The sequence below is a fragment of the Plecotus auritus genome (genome assembly GCF_963455305.1).
Source record: "Plecotus auritus genome assembly, chromosome: 5".
Classification (NCBI taxonomy): Eukaryota; Metazoa; Chordata; class Mammalia; order Chiroptera; family Vespertilionidae; genus Plecotus; species Plecotus auritus.
Window position 1 is genome coordinate 82342543 of NC_137776.1, and position 24086 is coordinate 82366628.

At 44.5% G+C, this 24086-nt stretch overlaps 1 protein-coding gene across 3 annotated transcripts in view; it reads right to left on the reverse strand.

Annotated features, from left to right (window-relative positions):
- The window catches only part of MGAT5 (alpha-1,6-mannosylglycoprotein 6-beta-N-acetylglucosaminyltransferase), a 409267-nt gene that overhangs the window by 309756 nt on the left and 75425 nt on the right, over positions 1 to 24086 (reverse strand). For all 3 annotated transcript variants that reach the window (XM_080670056.1, XM_080670057.1, XM_080670058.1), the window contains one exon: positions 4413 to 4491. The gene's annotated coding sequence lies outside the window, so the exon portion shown is untranslated. The remainder of the gene's footprint in view (positions 1 to 4412; positions 4492 to 24086) is intronic.

Below are 24086 nucleotides of genomic sequence, written 5' to 3' on the forward strand. Positions count from 1 at the left end.
AACAACCTAAAACCTTCCCTTTTCAGAGATAAAGGGAAAACATCTTCTTTGAACTACCAAAGCTAGGTCATGGGTCATAATTCCCATGCACAAAGCCAATCTAGACAAAGTCTGTGTTCAGAGAAAATTTCCACTTCTGCTGATTGCATAGAGCTTGGCACAGGAACTGAACAAATGTCTAACAAAAAGTTAAAGAACAATGTAGATCAATGAGAAAATTCGACTGTCAAAGGAGACCATGTCTAGAGTACTAAACAGGAGCCTAAGGGGAGCTGCCTTGAATGATAAACTGAGAAAAAGTTATTTTTAATTCCACGAGAATCATTGTAACTCTTTACCCTGGAATTCTATCAAAATCAACCAAGCCATACTTATTCTAAAAACACAGCATTTTAAAAGTAGAGGGGCCTTCAAGACCATTTATTCTGGATGCCCAGATATAGTGACTGACTTGCTGGAGAGTTCAAGCCAGTGACAGGTGCAGCGAAGCCTAGACTCCCCAGTACTTTAAGAACTATCCCAGGGTCCTTGCCAGCTGGGAACAGAGAATAAAGTTTGCTCCATAACACCAGCTACACAAATAAAACCAGCCTGGGAACGGAGATCCGCCAGCCCCGTACTCTCCTTACCAACACCGACACCCCAGGTCTCAAATACAACAAAGATTATAGACATTAAAGGGCTCTAGGCAAACTTTCCAATGGGATTCACTTAAGGCAGCAGGCAGGAGGAATTAAAAAATGAATGAGGCTAAAGGAAACCCATTCCACAAGGAGCTCATTGTGAGTGATGGGAACAGAGACTACAGATATCCTATATAAAATAAAACCCTAATATGCAAATCGACCGAACAGCGGAATGATCAATCACTGTGATGCACACTGAACACCAGGGGGCACATGATCAATGCAGGAGCTGCCCCCTGGTGGTCAGTGCACGCCAAGAGGGGGAGCACAGCTCAGTCAGAAGCTGGGCTCATGGCTGGCAAGCGCAGTGGCTGTGGCAGGAGCCTCTCGTGCCTCAGCTGCAGGTGGACGGTAAGGAGCGAGGGGTCCCGGACTGTGAGAGGGATCCAAGACTGCAAGAGGGATGTCCAACTGCTGGCTTCTGGCAGTTGGCCATCCCCTGAGGGGTCCCAGACTGCAAGAGGACGCAGGCTGGGCTGAGGCACCCTCTCCCCGCTATAGTACATGAATTCGTGCACTGGGCCTCTACTTAATTATAAAACAACTAGAGGCCCAGTGCATGAATTCGTGCATGGGTGGGGTCCCTTGGCTGGCCAGTGATCAAAGTCAATCGGGGCCGTCACACCCAGTCCCAATCGGGGCGATCAGTGCTGACCGGCTGGGGGTGGTTGCGGGGGGGAGGAACCGCAGGAGGTTGGCTGGCCGAGGGAGGTTGGCTGTGGGAGTGCACTGACCACCAGGGGGCAGCTCCTGCGTTGAACGTCTGCCCCCTGGTGGTCAGTGTGCGTCATAGCTACCGGCTGGTCATCTGGTCATCCGGTCGTCTGGTCATAACAGTTGCTTAGGCTTATATATATATATATAGATGTGCTACAACCCATACTGGAGATAAGAACAGGGTATTATGGGACATTTCTGACTCCATGATTAAAATGTTTGGATCTTTCTTCCCTCTAATTTCTAGGGTAACTTCTAGAAAATTATAATCTAACATTAAGTGGATAATAAAGTAAGAATTGTTACACACAATGCCCAGACTACAATAAAAATACTATTTTAGAACCTCTAAAAAGAGAAATCCTTCTCCAAAACAGGAAATTCATACTTAAAAATCTTTTCTAAGTCAAGTTTAAAACCGTCGAGGGTGTTATATTTATTGAAATTAAAAAGGACTCAATTCTAGTACAGTACCTGCTAATTCAGATTCACGTCGCCCTTTTGGGTGGGTGGAAAATGGAACCACGTTGGTATGGAGATCTGAAGGAATCCCAATTGTTGACAGGAACACCCCAAAGGTTGTTCAGTCCTAGAAGTTGACAACCTCCAGTATGTGTAACACCAATGCCACTGTGCTCTGGGGACATTTGAGATCAGAGACAATGAATATAAAATAGATATGTGACCTTCACAGCCACTAATAAAATACTGCTGGACCTTAAGGGCCTGAGCAACCCTTCGGGTCTGGAGAAAAGACTCCTGGATTTTGGTAAAATATCTCCCAACTTCAACTCTTTATTGCCTGAGGTTCTTGTGGTAGCAGGGACCATCTGAACCACAATACCAGTATCAATGCTCAAGGTACACAGTCCACCAGGGTCTTAACCAGAGCAGAAAGTGAGGGCAGATTAGGGAATGCTCCTATCTCTACAAAGGCCTGAAAGGAGGCGGGATGTCAGAACCTGCTTTAATGATTAGAGCACAATGTATTCTCCATATATAGCCCGAGGGATCTGCACCTCCAGGGAAAGAGAAAGAATTTATGATGGCAGGACCAACACAACCTGTGAAATGAATTGATTAGATTGATTCAAACATTTATTATTACGGCACAGCACCCACACATCTTACCTTTAAGATTTGAGCGACTACTGAGCCGATGGCGTTAATATTCTACTATCTGCCTGCTTGTTGCTGCTCAAGGTTGAAGCAACAATGAGCAGCCCAGAATCCTGGAAACATCATGTCAGAATTGGTATTTCAGTCACGAGCCCCATTTTTTCTGGCCTCATTCACAGGAATACCTGCATACATCCTGCTCCACCTTAGGCAGAAGTAGAACTTTATTTTAAAGCTACCATTAGAGAAAGCTCTAAGATCAAATTTACTTTTCCCAGAAGTTGGCACAACATATGTTTACTTAGGGAAACATAGCTCAACAACACTAGCAATAAAACTAATCCAACCCATTGGAAATTATTCCCGAGAGACAGTGTCACCTCTTCCTCCTTCCTAAAATCCAAAGGGGTGAGAGGCTGGAGAGGAACAAATGCAAATTGCCACTGGCAGAGTTTCATGTTTGAGTGAACTGAACGATTCAAGAGCAACTCAAGGTTTGCAGCAAATGCCTATTCATTAACCCAGTAGGAGGTGCGCAGCCATCTGGCACACACGTCCAGTGGAAGATGTATTGCTTAGGATCAATTCTGAACAGCAAGCAAGTTTATTTTTACCCATTTCACATTTTATGCACAAGACTACAAGGACATAAATGTCTGCATGAGACATGCCAGAGAGACCTAACAACACTCAAAAATGGGATCCAGCCGAAGTCAGCTTTCATCACACTCGATTAAATAAGGCCCTTCCAACTTTCAGGAACCCCAGTAAACCCGCGCCTTCCCCTACTCCGTGTCTCAGCTAGAAAATCTTTAAGAAACCACTGCACTCTGAATATGTAAGGGAGACTGCCCTGCATCCACTGATGCCAACAGACTTGGGGAATGGAGGGTAGGGTTCACATTCAAGTTCAGGCCCTGGAGTCTGGCTGGGCAGAGGGCTCCAGTGCACCACAGCCTGGGCACAAGGTCAGCAGATCAGTGGATGCCGGGAACCCACTCTGCAAAATTCTTCCTCCGTGGCCTTCATTCTTAAAACTTCACATAACCAACCAGAATCTTCTTTTCCCAAGTGAAGTTACTGCCTTTTTCTCTAATAGAAACATAATATTTGCTGGATGCCAAAAATTTACTCAGGGCCAAATAACCAGAAAATCACAAAGAATTTTTAAAAATCATTTATCATTCCACCATCTGTACATATTTACTGGTAAGATGATTTTGAAAAAAAAAATTATACACACACACACACATATAAAACATGTATAGCATATGTATATCACAAAATATTATACTTGCTTTCTTATAGCCTGATTTCATATCTTAACACATTTTAAACACTTTCCCATGAGAATATTTTTGATCACAATGTAAAAGTTAAACAGTACTCCATTGCCCATACATATCATATCTTACTTACATAATCTCATAGTATTAGGCATGTACGCTTGTCTCTCAATTTTTCTTTATTAAAAAATAACATAACAATAAACTGTCTTTCACTCCTACCTTTGCAATTTCAGATATTTCCTTAGAATGAAGGAAATACCAGATTTAGGCTTTTGACATAGTAATATTTCCACATTTTCTTTCAGAAAAAATATACCAATTTGTACTCCCCACTAGCAAGGTATAAGAATGCCCATATACCCTATGCTCTCACCAAAGTTTCTATTATCTATATATTATTGTCCCTTTAAAAAATTATTTGCCAATCAGCTAGGTGCAAATGGCTACTGCTAATAGAAATCACAACCACAACGTTTAGCAGGCACTTACTATACGCCAGGCACTGTTCTAAGTGATTCACAAATCTGAAGCAGTGCTGTATTCATAACCCCATTGTATGATGGGGATGACAAGGCAAAGGAAGGTGAGGTAATTTGCCCACCTGGTCACTGGAGGAGCTGGAGTTTGAACCCAGGTAATCTGGTTTCAGAGTCTAAATGATGCAACCACATGGGAACTACCTGAAAGAATGAAAGAAAGGGAGAAGATTAACATCTGGCGGAGGGATTACGGGAACTATAGGCTATCAATCACACTCCCTTTATTCAGACTTTCAACATCACCATTTGTGGGGTATCCCATCAGTGATGAACACAGACTCTGTTCTAGCACACCAAATCAGAAAGTAGACTAACTTCCCATTGGCACACTCATCAAAAAGTGACCTGGGTTTATTTATTACTTTGGCATGCAACTATTTGCCTGATCACACTAATCACATAAAAGTGCATATTTGTTTTCTGGTGGAAAAAAGACTTTTGGATACAATTCCACTTCTGGTTATTTACCCCGAAGAACTGAAAGTAAGGACTTAAACATAACTGCACACCAAGTTCACAGAAGCATTATTTGCAACTAGAGGCCTGGTGCATGAAATTCGTGCACAGGTGCAGCACCTAGGCCTGGCTGGTGATTGAAGTGTGAGCGTCTGGCGTGGAAGGGCTGGTCCCAGCTGACCTCTGGGCCCTGGGCAGCACCTGGGCCCCCAGGCCTTCACGGGCCCCCAGGCCTTCACGCGCCCCCCTCTGCCTGGGAGTCATCAGGCCCCCACCCGGCTCCCTCAGCACCTAGGAACCAGGTGGCGGCCCCACCCCCCGCCGCTGCCACTGGTCGCCATCTGCGGGGCGATCAGCAGGGCGATTGGGCCCCTGCCTGGTTCCCTCAGCTGGTCACCGTCTGTGGGGCGATCAGGCCCCACTCGCACCCACCTTGGCCTGGCGCCACCCGCTCACCTGATCCACCATCATGCCGCGGTCCTAGCAGCGCCTCCACTGCCAGCGCTGCATTGCCAGCACCCACCATGTTCCACGCTGCCCCCTTGTGGTCAGCGCACATCATAACAAGCGGTCAAACTCCCGGTTGAGGGGAAAATTTGCATATTAGGCCTTTATAACCGAAGGTGAAAGCAACCCAAATGTCCATCAACGGATAAATGGACAAACAATATGTGGTGTACACATACAATGGAATATTACTTAGCCTTAAAAAGAAAGAGTATTCTGTCACATGCTACAACATGGGTGTACCTTAAAGATATTATGCTAGAGACTAAAGGACAAATATTGTATGACTTTATGTATGTGAAGTACTGGAAAAGGCAGTCACAGACAAAGGGAAGAGTGGTGGCTTCCAGGGGTTGAGGTGAATGGGAATCATTGTTCAAAGAGGCCAGCTGGGAAATAAAAAGGTTTTGGAGCTGGATGGTGGTGATGGCTGCACAGCAATGTGAATATACTTAATGCTACTGAACTATACACTTAAAATGGTTAAAACAATAAATGTTATATTATATCTATTTTACAATGAAAAAAAGTGATTTGGAAGCAAAGTGCCTATTTGAGCTTTGTATCTAGTTAATGTGCTTCAGCCACTTAAGCCCTAATCAGATAAGCCCTTCTGGTTAATGCTATGTAACAGAGGTTGGGGGGCAGGATACAAATGCTTAAGAAAAGATGAAAAAGCCTCTGAAAATACTCAATCTTTAATTGCTGGGACCAACTTATACTGTGATGTTCACATTAGTGAGCAGCCTGGGATACAGAGAATCAAAGAGATGGACTATAAAGACCACACTGCTGCAGGAATCAAAGAACAAATAGTGAAATCCGGTGGGCATTCACTAATGATCACTGAGAATAGCAAAGGCAGCCACAGGAAAAGTCTTACCACAAGCCTGCAAATCACCAGACCACAAGCATTCAGTGGTCAACAACATAGGATGCAAAAAAGACTGACTGCCCATCCACAAGCCAGCACCCATGTCCACCCACAGCTGGGGTGCACTTGTGGAGGATACCTCTGGGAGACAGAAAGACAGCTATAACCAGTCAGTAATTCACTGCATTCACACAGTATCACAGGACAAATTAAAAGACATATTTTTTGAAAGACTCAAATTTAAAAATGCTGACTTTGCAACTTATTTAATAAAAGGTCACTATAAAATCCCAAAAGACAGCTTAATCACTAGGAGACTATATAAAGCTGTTCTAAAGAAAGAGAAGCTGGAGCTATCAAGACTAATTGCATGTTACTGCCTCATCGTAACTCCGACCTGACACCAGACCAGAGCGAGGACACCAAGTGGCTGCCTCTCAGGACACTATCTTGTACCTTGCTATCTGGAATATAATCCTCTATTGTACGACAAAAAATGTTGACTGGTGCTTGACCTTGGTTCCTAAAAGGGAGACTAAAACCCTGGAAATCCCATGTAACAGAAGTGTCACTGTTTTTCATGAGCCCCTGAGTGACACCTGAGTTTATGCTAAGAGATGAGAAGACTCAGATTGGGGGCTGATCACCAGAAAGACCAGCCATTGACCAGAGGGTTGGGGCTTGGAGCCAGCCCAGTCTTGGGGAGAGGAGCGGGCTGGAGATTTGAGTTCCACCACATGGCCAATGACTCAATCAATCACACCCACGTAATAAAAACCCATGAAAACTCTGGACACTGAGCTTTATTGAGCTTCGTAATTGGTGAATACAATGTTGTAGTAAGGTGACGCACCCTAAATCCCACAGGGAGAGGGCGTGGAAGTCAAGCACTGAGAGCCCTCTCAGACCTCACCCTCTGTGTCTCTTCATTTAGATGGTCCCAATTCATGTCCTTTAAAATAAAACTGTAACCATAAGTGTAGCACATTTCTGAGTCCTGTGAGTCATTCTAGTGAGTTATCGGACCTGAGATAGTCATGGGAACCCCTGGATTTGTAGTCAGTCAGTCAGTCAGTCAAAAGTGACAGAGGCCTGAGAACCCCACTTGCAGTATTCTTGAGGACTGCACCCTTTAATTTATGGGACCCACAAAACCCCAGATGGTTAGCATTAGAATCAGATTGCAGTACACCACCTGGTGTCAGAATACTCCCCCACACATACATTTCAAGTTGACTCAATACCCACTGGCTCAGTACCCAAGTCCAAATAACATAACTTTTATCTGCCTAAATTTACACCAACTGCTAATGACAACAAAATTTTCCCCATCCTATCTAAAAAGGGGTAATATGCAAATTGACCATCACACCATAACAAGATGGCTGCGCCCACAGCAGAGACAGGGATTCCATAACACAAGATGGCTGCGCCCACAGCAGAGGCTGAGTTCCTATAAGGAGCCTTATCAAGCAATCAGCAGGGACCTGAGGCTGTGTGGCACTGGGCTGGGGCAGGGGACCTGAGGCTGCACCCCCTGCCTGGTGGGGCTTGACAGGGGACCTCATGCCGTGCCCCCCACCTGGCGCCAGGCAGGGGAACTTCAGGACGCACCCCCCACCCCAGCGCCAGGCTGGGGGACCTCAGGCCGCATCCTCCGCCCCAGCGCCGGGCCAGGGACCTTAGGCCACACACCCCGCCCTGGCGCCAGGCCAGGGGACCTGAGGCTGTGCCCCCCGCCTGGCGTGCACTGGGAGATTTGAGGCTGCACCCCTTGCCTGGAAGGGCTTGATGGGGGACCTGAGGCTGCGCCCCCCCACCCGACAGGACTTGACAGGGGACCTGAGGCTGTGCCCCCCGCCAGGTGCTGGGCCGGGGCACCTGAGGCTGCACCCCCACCCGGTACCGGGGCAGGGGACCTGAGGTTGCACCCCCCGCCCGACAGGGCTTGACAAGGTGGGGCCAGCTGGGTCTGGGTCTCGCCCAATGTGGGTGGGGCCAGGCGGGTCTGGGTCTCGCGCAATTTTGAGGTGTGCGTGGGTGGGCAGGGACTTGACTCTGGGTCCTGTAGCGCTCCCCAGACTCTGATAGGAGGAAGATTTTCATATACATTTTACTAATTTTCTTTCATCTCTGACACTTCTATTATGGAGAAAGGGCAAATAGCAATATTAACATATTTACTCTAATTAATTCCCTTTTAATGTGCATGAATTTTGTGCACCGGGCCACTAGTTCAATAATAACAGCTGAAATGTTTTGAGTAATTGCTATCCCAGACATTGTTCTAAGACCTTCTAAATGTATTAACTCAATCCTTAAAGCAACTTATACTGCTATTATCCCCATTTTATCGATGAGAGCACTAAGGTACAGTGAGGGTAAGGAATTTGCCCAAGGCCACATAGGAGAGGCTCCCACACCTCCGAGGGACCCTGGTCACTGCTCTTCTCCATCCCCACTTGCTCTCACTCTCCATTCTTGGAGTGGCCACATGCTCGTTTCCCTGGGGAAGAATATGTGCTTTCTGATGATAGAATTACCAATTACCAACTTTGTAACTTGGGAAAACTAACTTTGAGAACACAGATAGTACTGAGGGAGATTAAATACTTCCCTGAAAGTCTTTTCCAACAAAAACACAAATTAACAGAAGGATGGCATTAGATGTAAATTAAAGTGATGACTTTCACTGCAACCAATCAATAGATTCAAAATTGTTCCTTTCCCTTATCATCACCTTCACCACAAGCAAAACCTCTCCATGACTGACACAAATATCTTCCTCCTATTATTTAAACTCTAAAGTGTTAAATACTTCTTCACTTTTATGAAATTGGTATTACAGTGTGATGTTTTCAGTGTTTAGCACTGCATTTGTGCCAGTTGTGGCAATTTTTCTAATAGAAATTATGTAATCAAGGCATCAGCTGTTTGTCCTTCCATTTCATGCACTCTTCATAAATATTTTGAGCTTCTAGGCCAAGCATGTCAAGTTCGTGGTCCGCATGCGGCTCACAACAAATATTTTTGCGACCCAGCCAATATAATGGTATGTAAGAAACATTTTAATAAAAATTTCGTAACTTAATTTACAATATCCTGTTATAGATAATTATTAATAATGAACTACAATGTTCGCTAATGACTGATTACTATAATTGTGTTGCATTCATTTCCCTCACACGCCTTACCCACAGGCGCACCATTTCTCTCCACTAATACTAGCAGTGAATATTTTAGCAGCCGATTGCCACATCATTAGTCTTAGACTGACTTGTTTGGTGTGTGCAACAGGAAATATTTCCTTTAGAGAACAAGAAAAATAGGTTGGTTTGCATTACACTTATGAATTTGTGCAGTTATTCAGTGTCTGGTAAGTTAATGTTCAAGAAAAAATATTAATTTTTATTAAAATGTTCTATCATTTTATGTTAACGATTACTCATTTATTTCAGCCCTTTGTATTCAGCATGTCTCTATTAAAATAAACCTACGTTTCTATGAAAATTGAAGCTTTTGTTTTTTTGCGGCCCACATACATAAACTTAAACCTTACTTATTTGGCCCATGTTAGCCTTTGAGTTTGACATGCTTACTATAGGCACTTGGGACTCAGCAGTAAATGGAAGAGTCTGCCTGCCATTGTGGCATTTGCATGCCAACAGGAGAGAAAGTCAAAGAAGTGGCAAGCAAGTGTGTATGATTACATACACATGTGTATTATTTCAGGAAATACTAGTAAATTATATTTAAAGAAATAAAGTGAGTATAGACCTAGGGGAAGTACAAGATGAGTGTGCGGTAGGAGTGAAATCACTCATAGGAGAGGTAGCGGGAGATAAGACAGAGAGGGGCTGGTCGCTGGGAAATGAGGTTGAAGCATCCATCTTATATAAAAACTGCTGTTTGAAATTTTAACCCTGCTATTTTGGCTTCTGCAAATGCTTGCTTGCTTAAATAATAAGGAAAATAAGACTTCTCCCATTCCAGAGAGGACGTGGACTATGCCCCAGACAGAGTTGTCAGTGCTGACACCAGGCCAGGCCTTGATATATGGTCTCATGGCTCCTTCCCAGCATGTAGGCCTTCTTTCCCAGAAGGCCCGGAAGTCTCATTCCAAATTTGGGAGACAAAAGAGCTAGGGAAAGTATAAATAGAAAAGGTTTCCTCCATGTGGGGGGGCCCAGAATTTGAAAGGTACATTTTTCTCTGGCCCTGCCCTTAATAAAATGTAACTCCCTTTCTCTAAGCATGGATTGGTTTTTTTCCTGTCTTCTGTGACATAATGTGGTTCCCTGACCAGGAAGAAGGCCAAACATACTGGCCTTTTGGCCTCCGGTGAGTGGACTGGGTTTGGGGCCTGGGGGAGCTGGACAGGCCTCTGAGAGGCACCGCTCTGCAGATTTAGCAGAATTGAACCAGGGGACTCTGGGCACTCCTGGACCTCAGCCTAGGACCCGGCCGGCATCTGGAGAGAGTGGATGGACACTTCTGTACCTGTCGACAGAATCGGTAAGATAGGGGCTCTATCAGTCAGGCCCACTCCAAGTGAGTGGAAGGGGGAGCTTGATCACCTCCCCAGAAGTGAAGGACTTCCTCAGGCAGTTAATCAGGAATCTGGTGGACTGTTTAAACTCTGAGTAAATATCTGGTAGAAGTCAAAAACTCAGACTGTCTGGTGTATAAATGTAAGTGTGAGAGTCTGTGTGAAAGACAGTACAAACCCTGCTTTAGAGGGAAGACAGTAGAGAACTTTTAATTGCTTTTCCTTGATTTATAATTTTGCTGTGTTAGTTTAAAATTTTGGAATTCTAGGGTTAATTTAAAGGTATAAAATTTGTGAAGGTTGCCAATCCAGAGAAGTTTAAACTAAGGCTTGTTGGGTTAAGATTAGTCATAATTAACTGCTTTGTAGGCTGCCTTTTTCAGCCCTGCAAGCAAACAGAGAATCATGTGGTCCCGAGAACTGCGACCTGCCTGCCCTTCCTGATAGATTTACAGTGGGTCTCTGGGGGAGGAAGAGAGCTGAAAACTGCTCCGGAGCAGGTGTGAGAAAGGGTAGAGGTGGTGGAATTCACTCTCAGCCTGCTGAGATAAAGAAGCCCTAGGCTGGGAGACAGGGGAATGGTTGGAGATATCAGAAGTGGTGAAGGAGGAGGAGGATTTGAGATCTTTTGGGGCCTTGGAGTAAAGAAGGAAAATCTGGGAGGGAGAGCAGCTGTTCCTTAAGTGTAAAAAGCCTGGTTATACAGGATCTCAGACCGCTTGCCTTATTTCTCCTGCTAAGGACAGAGTAAATGGTTAATGCAGAAAAGGGGGGGCGTCGGTGGGGAGAGCAGGGAGAGATAGGTTTTTGTTGATTTTGCTGGCATCCTTGGTTTCTTACTTATCTGAACTATGCTAGACTCAAGGCTTTCTACAAAACACAGTGGATCTTCCTCTGCCCCGTTTTCTTCTTTTAACCCTTCCAATACACATAAAGAAAATCTCATTGTTCAAGCCTGGCAGGGCGGGGTTACTGGGTACTTCTTGGGCGGTGGTGGAATATTCAGCAAAGGAACTTTAAGATATAATATCTTTAATGTTACAACTAGTTTAAGTTTTAAAAATCTCTATCTCAAAAAGAAATATTTTTACCAACTCTTAGTTTTATCACAGAAGGTCTAAGTCATAAATGTTAATCTAAGAAATCCTGGCTGTTTACTTTTTAGGAATCATTAAAGGATTGAGGTTTCAAAGAATAAGGAATACTGAGTAGAAGGTCTGAGGCATGGTTGTGCATTTTTAAAAGACATAGAAAGAAGGTTTAAAGGCTAATTTAGAAGTATAAAATTTATAAAGGTTGTGTATGTAAGAAGGAGAAGAGAAATGTTGAAAGTAAATCAAATAATACAGGCCAGTAAGCCAGGAAGAGTAAATAATTTACATTCTGCCTCCCTAAACAGAGGGTAAATAGTTAAACCAAAGTACTTAGGGAGGGACTGATAAAAGAAATCTAACAGTTACTGTTTGTTATAATACATTCAGAAAAATTACTTTGGACAGTCCATAAAAAGGACTGGCAAGGAAAATTCTATCTTAAAGCAGGTCAGTATATTTTTCTCCTTATACAATTCCTCTGAAATTTGGCAATACTTAATAAATAAATCATGGCAATACATTTCTTTGCATAAATTCAATAAGACCGGTTTCCAGTAGTGGTTTTATTAACCAGAAATTTTGAATGGAGTATCATGTTTTAAAGAGCCCTGCCTGAACTCTGAAGACTTGAAGCTAATAAGAGTGCCACGGAGAAAGCCTGGTATCCTGCTTGGTAGCCCTGAAAATAGCTGGTGCTGGAGCATCAGGCCCATATCCTACCATCACTGGCGGTTGGTCAGAGTAGAAGGGGAGCAATAAGGGCGCCTCTGCATCCCTGCAGGACCCCCACGCACTCTGAGCCGTGACGAGTAGGAGGGCTGAGATGGGCCTTGAAGCCTAGGACATGGGCCCGGGTAGAGCCACTACAGTTGAGGACTTCACCTAACTCAGCAGATACTACAGGCAGGCCTGATGGCAGCTGGATGGCTTGGCTTCCTGGCCCTATGGGGCACACTAAGATTCAATCATGAAATTCTGGCAAAGGTAGTCAGTTACCATTCTTGTTATGTTTATGCAAACCATCAGGCTAAATTAAATACAATAGACAAATTAGTCTTGATTTGGCTCTTTTGATAAACATGGGGGTAATTTTGAGGAGAAAAATTCTATTTCAATAGAAGTTATTAAAACTGCAAGGTTTTCTTTCCCTTCCGACAGACCATTTGTTACAGTTTGTCTCCGCCAGGTCACAAGCCCACCTCCTTCTGTGCTCAGGCCTCACTGTCCCTCTGACAGTCAGCAAGGATCTCTTGGCTCTGAGAGAAACCTCTGACCTGACTCAGCAGGAAGTAGCTAGAAGAGCCCACCGACATCCATTTTCCCTAAAAGAATTCAGAGCCAGGATCCTTGAAGTAATATAATAGGCAGTTAGACAGATATGAGCAGAGCAAGGACAATGGGCCAACTAGCGCTACCAGATGTAATTAAGTCTTTCCATCTTTACCTATGTGAGACAAGGAGACTCCCCAGAAGCAAGAGGGAATGAGGCTGCAGATGAAGCAGCCCAGGAGGCTTCCCTAAAACCAGTGGGGCCTCTACAGATTCTAGTGACTCTTCCAAACCCTGACCTACCCACCTCACCAGTTTATATGGAAACCCAATCTAGAAAAGCTGAAATCCATAACCAATCTTTACTCAAGTTCTTACAGGCTTTACAGTCTACCCCAGTGGTCAGCAAACTTCAGCTCACGAGCCACATGTGGCTCTTTGGCCCCTTGAGTGTGGCTCTTCCACAAAATACCATGGCCTGGGCGAGTCTGTTTTGAAGAAGTAGCGTTAGAAGAAGTTTACGTTTAAAAAATGTGTCTCTCAAAAGAAATTTCAATCGTACTGTTGATATTTGGCACTTTTGACTAATGAGTTTGCCGACCACTGGTCTACCCAGAAAGCAGTCCAGAAGCATGTCCAAGGTACTCTGCCTATACCAACTTCTGATCCAGTCTATCCTTCCACCCTGGTGACTCTGTTTGGATAAAGAAATTTGCCACGATCCAAAACAAGATGGCAGCATAAGTAAACACCTAAACTGCTGCCTTGCACAACAATTTCAAAACTACAACGAAAAGACAAAACATCTATCAGCCAGAACCATGGGAAAGCTATCTGAGTGGAAGTTCTACAACTAGAAGGAAAGGGAAAAGAGCATTGAGACATGCACAAGCGCTGAAAAGCTGAGGTACGGAGGTGCACGAATAGGGCTGGTGGCGGGCGACCAGGTGCGCTGCTTTTTTCAACCTGAAGGGAGACAAGCTCCAGATTACTCTGAACTCCAGTTTCTGGGGAGACGCTGGGGACCCAAACTCCTATGGGGAGAAGCTGGACTGTCTGCCATCAGGTCAGAAAGTGAGGGTAGCTTTCTTGCAGAGGTGCACGCAGCAATCATTGTTTACTGGGCTGGGGCGCGGGATGCGGGGACTTGGAAACGCGGAGACGCAGAGACGGCTGACTGGCAGCCATCGCTGTTTGCCACGCCCTAGCCTAGTGACTCCCTGAGACCCCGCCCCGCACAATCTACAAACCCACCCAAGCTCCACACAGCAGCTTTTGCATATAAATGGTCTGTCCTATTACAGCTTAACCTAACAAACTATAGCTCTGGTCAGACAGCTCTAAAACCTCCAAACCCCAAGCAAAGAGGAGAATACTGTAGTTCTCGCTGTAGCTCCTGCTGGGTGGCCTCAGACAGTAGCTGACCTGCACCCCATTGGAGATCCAGAAGCTAGTGTATCTAGTGGTCAGTGTGAGATGACACCAGATTTCAACTACTCACATCCATAAGTGAAACATTCAAGAGGCAGACTCAGTGAGCACCAAAGCCCCACTGAAGCAAGTCCTTCCCCATAAGCGTGTCTCCAGCACAGCATTTCTTCCATTATAGACACAGCGGGTCCTCACAGCCAATTGGCCTGGAGGTCAATTCCTCCCAGTGTACCAACAGCACTCAAGGCTTAACTACACCAAGACTTTGCACTCAGCCCACAAAGGGGTGCACCAAGAGTGTCCACCTCAGGTGATAGGCTGAACCACTGGTCACCTACCACAGAAAACCACTTCATCGACACTGGGAAGCAGCAAAATGCAGAGACAAAGAAACATGTCTCAAATGAAAGAAATGGAGGAAAGCAAACTACTGGACATATCGAGTTCAAAACCACATTTATAAGGTTACACAAGAATCTTCTAAAAACCGCCAAGAAACTTGATGAGACCTCCGAGGAGCTTAGTGAGACCTTCAAGGACCTTAATGAGAATGCCAAAAAAATGGAAAAGGACCAGTCAGAAATTAAGCATACACTGTCTGAAATAAAAAATATACAGAAATTCAACTGTAGATCAAAAGACCCCAAGAATCAAACCAAAGATCCGAAATATGAGGAAACAAAAAACACCCAACCAGAAAAACAAAAAGAAAAAAGAATCCAGAAATATGAAGACAGTGTAAGGAGCCTCTGGGACAACTTTAAGCATACCAACATCTGAATTATTGGGGTGCCAAAAGAAAAGAAAGAGCAAAATATTGAAAACCTATTAGAAGAAATAATGACAGAAAACTTTCCCTACCTGGTGAAAGAAATAGACTTACAAGTCCAGAAGCGCAGAGAACCCCATACAAGAGGAATCCAAAGAGGACCACACCAAGACACATCATAATTAAAATGCCAAGGGAAAAAGACAAAGAGAGAATCTTGAAAGCAGCAAGAGAAAAACAGTTAGTTACCTACAAGGGAGTACCCATACGACTGTCAGCTGATTTCTCAACTGAAACTATGCAGGCCAGAAGGGAGTGGCAAGAAATATTCAAAGTGATGAACAGCAAGAACCTACAACCAAGATTACTCTACCCAGCAAAGCAATCATTCAGAATTGAAGGTCAGATAAAGAGCTTCACAGATAAGAAAAAGCTAAAGGAGTTCACCACCACCAAACCAGGATTACATGAAATGCTGAAGGGTATTCTTTAAGAAGAGGAAGAAGAAGAAAAAGGTAAAGATAAAAATTATGAACAACAAAATGACAACAAATACATACCTACCAACAAGTAAATCTAAAACTCAAGTGAATAAAAAATCTGATTAACAGAATGGACTGATGAATATTATAGAATCAGGGTCATAGAAAGGGAGTGGACTGACAATTCTCAGGGGGAAGGGGGTGTGAAGGGTGAGGGAAGAGACAGGACAAAAATCTTACACCTATGGATGAAGACAGTGGCGGGGGTTAAGGACATGGGGTGGGGTGGGGAATCAGGTGGAGGGGAGCTATGGGGGGAAAAAAAAAAGAGGAACACCTGTAATAATCTGAACAGTAAAGATTTATTAAAAAAAAGAAAAAAGAAATTTGCCACACAAGGACTGACTCCTACCTGGAAATGACTACCCCCACAGCAGTCAAGGTCAATGGGATCCCGACGTGGCTTTATCACACCCGGCTTAAGACAGCCCAGGCAAAATAGAGTCCAGGACTCTTCGGACCCTCTAAAGATTAGTCCTGGCCCTCATTCCGGGCCCTTATCTTATAAACAGGCCCACTGACTTTATTCAGCAGAGAATTAATTCTATCAAGCCTAATGGGTCAATATAACCCCCTTGCCAACAATGACCCAAAAGAGTCAATGATTTGACTCATATACATAAAACCAGTGGGGAATGAAGCATCCATATTATATAAAAACTGCTGTTTGAAATTTTAACCCTGCTATTTTGGCTTCTGTAAACGCTTGCTTGCTTAAATAATAAGGAAAATAAGACTACTCCCATTCCAGAGAGGCCGTGGACTATGCCCCAGACACCAGGTCAGGCCTTGAGATATGGTCTCACGGCCCCTTCCCAGCACATAGGCCTTCTTTTCCAGAAGGCCCGGAAGTCTCATTCCAAATTTGGGAGACAAAAGAGCTAGGAAAAGTATAAATAGAAAAGGTTTCCTCCATGTGTGTGGAGGGGGCAGGGGGGGCAGAATTTGAAAGGCACATTTTTCTCTGGCCCTGCCCTTAATAAAATGTAACTCCCTTTCTCTAAGCATGGCTTGGTTATTTTCCAGTCTTCTGTTAACATGGTAGCCAGCCCTCTTCACCATCTCCCTCCCCTCACCTGAGCCTACACCACCATCGCCTTACACAGGAAAACAGTTATTCCTACCCGCCATTCTACTAGATATCTAAGCTTCCACCCTTGCCTCTTACAGCTAGTTCTCCACAGCAGCTAAATAAAATATATATCTTTATAAAATATAAATCTGATCAGGGCCCCCTCCACCTGCCCTTCCTTAAAACTCCACACACATCCATCACAATCAGAATAAAACCCAAACCCTGTAACCTGCCCAGCACCACAAGTTCCAGCAACTTGCCCTCCTAACTCAGGACCTTGTCCCTCACACTACCCACACAGCTCTCACGCAAGGTCTTGATTGTTCCTGCCACAGGCAACTGTATGTGCTGATTCCTCCTCTTAGAACTCTTTTCACCCTGGAAACTGCCCTGACTATGCCCTCATTCAGGTCTCCACAAAGAGCAGTCTCCTGGGCCACCACATCTAACACAGTACCCAAAATGCTCTGTTTCATGCCCCACTTGATTCTTTTTCAGCCTCATCTCCACCTGACATATGATTTACCTATTTCCCCACTTCCTCTGTATCCCCAGTGCCTAGAATGCTTCTGGTCACAGAATAGGGACTCAATAGATACATGTCAAGTAAAGGAATGGCTTTGATGCTGTCATCAAACTCACGATCCATGATCCTGTGCATCCCAGCTCCCATAGCATCTGTCCAGGGGCAACCCACTCTCAGTACAGTTCCTGTTGTCTGCAAGCTCAGAAGGCAATGTCTCCTATTCCACGGAGCCAATGTTCCCACTAACCCTGTGATTCTGATCCTAAGATGACAAGACTCCCTACCAAATCATCTGACAACCCAACATTTACACAAAAAAGTCCCAAGAGCTTCTTGGTTGGTAAATTTACCCAAATTGTGAAGTACATACAGTTGCCAGTTCAATTCTTTCCACTAGTAAATGGGGAGAGAGAATTTCCAAGTAGGTAGAAGACATCTTTAGTGCCTCCCTTTTTTGCAAAGACCCAGTCAGCTGCTCACTGAGCTGCTCCCTGGGAACACAATGACCCCAACAGGCAGAACCTGGGAACTTCCTGCGGGGGAGACAGACAAGACTGGCCATCTTTCAGCCCACCAGAAGGATTTGTCATTAGTCCCCATACTCTAGAGGAATCAGGGATTGAGAGGTCAGCAGCCCCCTTAGTGGAAGTCAGGCCTAAGAAGGAAGCAGGGGGTCTCATCACAGATGGGGACAGAGGGCGAGGAAAGCATGGCACTTCAATACTCACAGTAGTCATAGCCAACTTTTCTCCTTTTCTCTGGGCAAGGGTGGTGGCCCTGAGGATAGGCTCATGGTGACCAAAGAACTTAGTAACCTCAGGCCTGGGAAAGGGAATGTCCTTCTGAGGTGGCATTGTCACACCACAGCAGAGATTAGCTGGCTCGCTATAGAAAAGAGTTCCATAGGCATTGAGACCTTCGCGATGGACATCACTGTCCTACGGTTGCCCCCATTCATTTGTCTCCTTTCTACCGTAAGACTAAGTGACTCTCCCTGGTTCCCAGGCCAGTGGAGGGTGTTCCATGCAGAGGAACAACCACTCACAGAAGGCCAATGCATTCCACAGGTGGTAGTACCCGGACCAGCCCTGCTACCTGCTCAATGCTCCCATTTAGAGAGAAGCAGCGGGGAGGAATGTGTTTTGAGACCAGCCTTCTCTCTCTCATTTTCTTTCCCTCAGGTTAGGAGCAAGGAGCCATGCCATGTGAGCCACGGGCTTCAGGTGAAGTTCCTCTGTTTGTAATCCAGGGGTCCTCAGACTTGTGAGGGCAGCAGAGCCCCTAACATCACAGACTCCCCAGACACCAGGGCATCGTGCAACGTGGAACCCCTTCTTCTGGCCCAGGAATGATCCAACTGCAAGGACAGGGCGTGTGCTTCAGGCAGAGCCCTCAGCAATGCAGAAAATATTAAAAATTCACATCTCTCTGCTCTCCTACCAAATCTGGATTTTCCTTTGTTATTCATTTCACTACCTGCTGGGCACTCACTGGATCTAAGCAGGTTAGGGAAAGAAAAACTCAAATTTTTAAAATCTCTATACCATCATTTAATTTCTTTTTCTGGGAACTGAAAAAAAATGCTGCTGTGATCTGCTCCTAGGAGCTGAGTACCTAAATCCAGCCAGCACTCATACCAAAACACTGCAGAAATGAAATAAGACATACAATACCCACAGCCTGTATTGGGCTATACAGTAATCATGTGAAAATGACAGTTATTTCCCTTAAAGGATGATAATTAATGTTGCCTTTACATAACCCACTTTTTTAAACTGATGTCTTCCTGCATCAGCAATCAACAGGGTAATCAACATCACTGACAGGCATTTTCTCAGAGAGATGAGTGCTTTCATCAACACTTGCCTATACAAGAGGCATTCCTATTTCAAAAACAAGGGGGTGGCAATGGGGGAGTAACAGGGCATGGTTCTTACCCCACAGCATTCTGGGATTCCCTTGCACCTGTCACAAAGCCACAGAATAAGATTCTGCCCGTACACTCAAGACTTAATACAAATGATTACAGTGCAAGGAAAACTCTCCTTGCTGCTAAAATGCTCATCCTACAGGCCAGCCTTGCCTGCCTTCCATTCAAACGGTTTTGGGAACCTTTGTCAGGCACTAAGCATGTGATGATGACTGGGCATGATCCCTGCCCTCAAACTGTAGTGGGGAGACAGACCATCCATTGATTAGAATCCTATCTAATAAAAAGGGAATATACTAATTGCTGTCACACCCTCACAAGATGGCAGCGTCCACCGCCAATAAAGAGGGAATATGCTAATTGACTGCAACACTCTCACAAGATGGTGGCACCCACAGCCACAAGATGGCAGCGCCCAGTCCCCTCAGCCCCGCCTCATCTAGCCTCAGTCTCCCAGTCCCCTCAGCCCCGCCTCATCCAGCCGGGGTTCCCCAGTCCCCTCAGCCCCGTAGGAGAAGGCAGTTGGGGGCGATCGGGCCAGCAGGGAGGGCAGTTGGAGGCGATCAGGCCGGCAGGGGAGGGCAGTTGGGGACAATCATGCCAGCAGGGGAGCAGTTAGGCATCAATAAGGCTGGCAGAGGAGCGATTAGGGGGCTATAAGGCTGGCAGGCAGAGTGGTTAGGGGCAATCAGGCAGGCAGGCAGGTGAGCGGTTAGGAGCCAGCAGTCCCGGATTATGAGAGGGATGTCCTACGGTATCGGGCCTAAACCAGCAGTCGGACATCCCCCGCGGGGTCCCAGATTGGAGAGGGTGCAGGCTGGGCTGAGGTACACCCCGCCCCTGTGCACGAATTTCATGCACCGGACCTCTAGTATAATATAAAAATGAAATCCACCCGCAGTTTCCATAGGTATTTGTTGAGCACTACTCTGGATGCTAGGCACATACCAGTGGACAAATGCAAGAGTACATGACAGACACAAGTATCACAAGAACACGGAAAAAAGTCTCTCATCCTACCCGGGAGGATCAGGAAGAAAAGCCTGGGAGGAGTCATAAGGATAATGAGAGGATGGTGGAGGAAGGCTCCCCAGCAGGGAAGGAGCCTGTGCACGGAGCAGAAGCACCAGTGAACAGCCCCACTCAAGGGCACAGTACCCTGCTCGCCTGGAACATACAGGGAGGCAGGAGGTGCCAAGAGGAGTCTTGGATGGCAAGACAAGGTGACCAGGGCTCTTTAATGCTACAGCAGGACTTAGGGCTCCCCTCTAGCTGAATAGTGACTCTGAAGATCCTGAAGTCCAGGAGTGACATGGTCCAATTCCCATCCCAGATATAATTTCCTAAATGGCTCTTCGTAAGCATGGCCTCTCCTGCACAAGGCTTGAAAATGACAAAACAAACAAACATGCAAAAGGCAGATTTAGCAACTGGACACAAATAAGTTTCAAAGAATAAAGCATATATGATGCTTCCCTATTTAATTAGAGAAGATAGCTAGGAACCACTATGGTGGAAGAAAGAAGAGAATGCTTTCTACAACCAAAATATTAAATGAGCAAAAACCAGCTTCTCAGAGACAAACATCCCTGACTTAAAATTCTGCTAGAACTCTCCCTTTTCATCTCTGAGGGAAACAACAGAAGTTGAGTGGCAAATGCTTTTCACTTCCCAGGTGGCCTGCTGCCACATAACACCTCACAGGAGCCATACCAAACTCCTACCCTGGCCGCAGCTCACCAAGAGTGAGCCAGCCTAGGACAGATGCAGGAAGGAGTGAGAGCACATATTCTTACCGCAGATGATGGCTGCAGAGGAGGCTATTTTTTCTAAGTAATGGTTTTACATTAAGTTAATAGTTCAACATTCCCAAAGTTCTTCGAACTGAGTACTGAATTTCCCCATATTGTCAAGGGCAATTTCAGATCCCCATGGCCCAAACTTCAACTAGGAAACCTCCCATCCGTTCCATCCCTATAGACATGACACGCTGAATACTCAGAAAATGGTATTCTGAATATAATGCACGATGCAGTAAGAGTGCACTGCATCATGGTGGCTTCCAACCCAAATCCAATTATAAGCTCCTATATGGTGTATCCAGCTCATTGACCACACTTTGAGCCTATAAGCTACTCTAGCTGCAAATGAACTTGAGTGCTTCAATACATACACAAACTCCAATTTAATTTCTGTACAATTATCTACCTTCCAAATAAAATTCTAAGGCCCAACAAGTAATATCCTAATTAGGTTGGTTGTGGTCTTCATTACAGAAGCACACATTTAAAATGTTATTACTTGAAGACCAGTGCTTCCATTAGCACAGCTGTACATGAAATAGACAGGGAGTTTTTATCTACCGCTACAATCGCAAGAGGTTTAACTGCCATGTTGTGGAATATTTCATATATCTCCAGCCAAAATGAAAGCCCAGAGATGGGTTAGAAATTAGTCTTCTCTTCATGTACTGTATAATTAATTCCATTTATGTAACAGCCAAAACCAGGCAAAACTGACCTGTGCTGCTGGAGGTCAGGTCAGTGGTTGTTGGGAGGGAGGTGGATGGGGATCTTCAGAGAAGTTTCTGGGGACTGTTCTGTTCGGCTCCTTGATCCAGGTACATTTGCACAGGTGTGTTTGCCTATGACAATTCACCATGCTATATACTAACAATGTAGATACTGTTCTTTATAACTCAACAAAAATGTTTTAAAACATTAGGGTGGAGGGCAAAACTTGGCTATTCTGACCAAGACATTAATAGGTCAGAACTTCAATCCTATGTAGCATTTGAAAGAGCCCAGGTTTCACCTGGGGCAGATACCAGATCAACTGAAATAACGAATTGCTTTTACTAGGCCTGTTTTCCTTCTCTTCCATCCATTTTTCTTAAAATATCTCACGTGTCCTAACAGTGACATACCTAGCATGGCAACACCCAGAGAAGATCACTATTTACATTCCCTCCCCCATAGGACAAAATTATCTCCAGCCACAATCATGCAATAATCTATCATTATTCTTGAATCATTCTTTAGTTTTAAAGCAGCCATTTAAAAAGAATGTCAAGCCCTAACCGGTTTGGCTGAGTGGATAGTGTCGGCCTGTGGACTGAAGGGTCCCAGGTTCGATTCGGGTCAAGGGCATGTACCTTGGTTGTGGGCACATTCCCAGTGCAGGGTGTGCAGGAGGCAGCTGATTGATGTTTCTCTCTCATCGATGTTTCTAGCTCTCTATCCCTCTCCCTTCCACTCTGTAAAATATCAATAAAATATATTTCAAAAATAAATAAATAAAATAAAAAGAATGTCAAATTTAAAGTTACTTCTAAAATTCAGTAAAGTACTTCTTCTATGAATAAAATATGAACTTATCAAACATTACACATTAAAGTTCCAATCCTGCATTGTTTTAAATTTTAATCACATAAAAACTCCAAATGGTCACACAGAGTAAAAGAATTTAAGAAACTCCAAGTTCCATTTCTTCATCTTAAACTGCACTATCATTGTTTATTGAAAGGCTCTATTTAAACACAGGAATATGTTGTACTATATTCCTTGTACCATGTTCCAAGAGTTAGAGGCATGAAATGCGCCTAAAGCAAGCTCCAATTCTGAACTGTTAGGAACTTAAGACATGCACAGCTCAGTACATATATGTCAGGGCCAACTGTATGTCAGGGAGTTCTCAAAATTAATTTCCATGCAGAATACAATGGTTATTAAAGGGTTAGTTTAAAAAGTGTGCTAACCTAAGTGTGTATATATATTTATATAAAATCATTACTAGCAGCAATTATTTAGATCTTAAGAAAAACAAGAGAGCTTTTCCAGGAAATACTTTACAACTGGCTTTGTTTAGAATTGCCCACACAGTGTGATAACACAAAAGCCGACCTGCAGAAGTCGGTTTATTGCTTTTAGTCTCTATAGACACACACCACCTAGTATTGGTACCTGGAGAGGATGTTTCCATCCCCACCCATGGAGCAGCTACAGCCCAACCCGAAGCAAAAGAACCAGGAGAAGAAAAGCCTTCCAAAGATACAAAATCAACGTCAAAGTTCAGACAAAGCTGTTGTGTTTCACACATTATGAAAACCCTTCAGTTCATACTGAGGGGAGAGCAAGCTTTCCAACCTCAGCACTGCTGCCTATTTGGGCTGAATAATCCTTGTTGTGGGTTGTTCTGTGCATTGTAGGGTGTTTAACAGCATTCCTGGGCTCTACCCACTACCTGCTCTACTTGACCCTCCGTCCTAGAGGTGACAAATGGCCCTGGGAGGCAAAATCAACAGCAGTTGCAAGTCATAGGAAAAGAGGTTAGAACGCCTTTGGAAGAGGACTGTTAAGTCCTCACTTAACATTGTAATTCTAGACAAAATGACATATAAAAAAAACAATTTTAGTTCTCCCAATGTGACTCAGTTGGTTGAGCATCATCCCATGCACCAAGAGGTCACTGGTTCCATTTCTAGTCAAGGGCACATGCCCTTGTTGAGAGATCTATCCCCAGTAGGAGATAGCCAATCAATGTTTCTCTCTCATTGATTCTCTCTCTCCTTCTCCCTTCCTACCTTTCTAAAATCAATAAAAACACATTCTTAAAAATACATATAACAATTTTAGCACAGGCTAATTGATAAAAATGAGAGTTAGGCTTCTACAGCATCTCATCAATGTTGTAACAAAACAATGTTGAAGGAGAG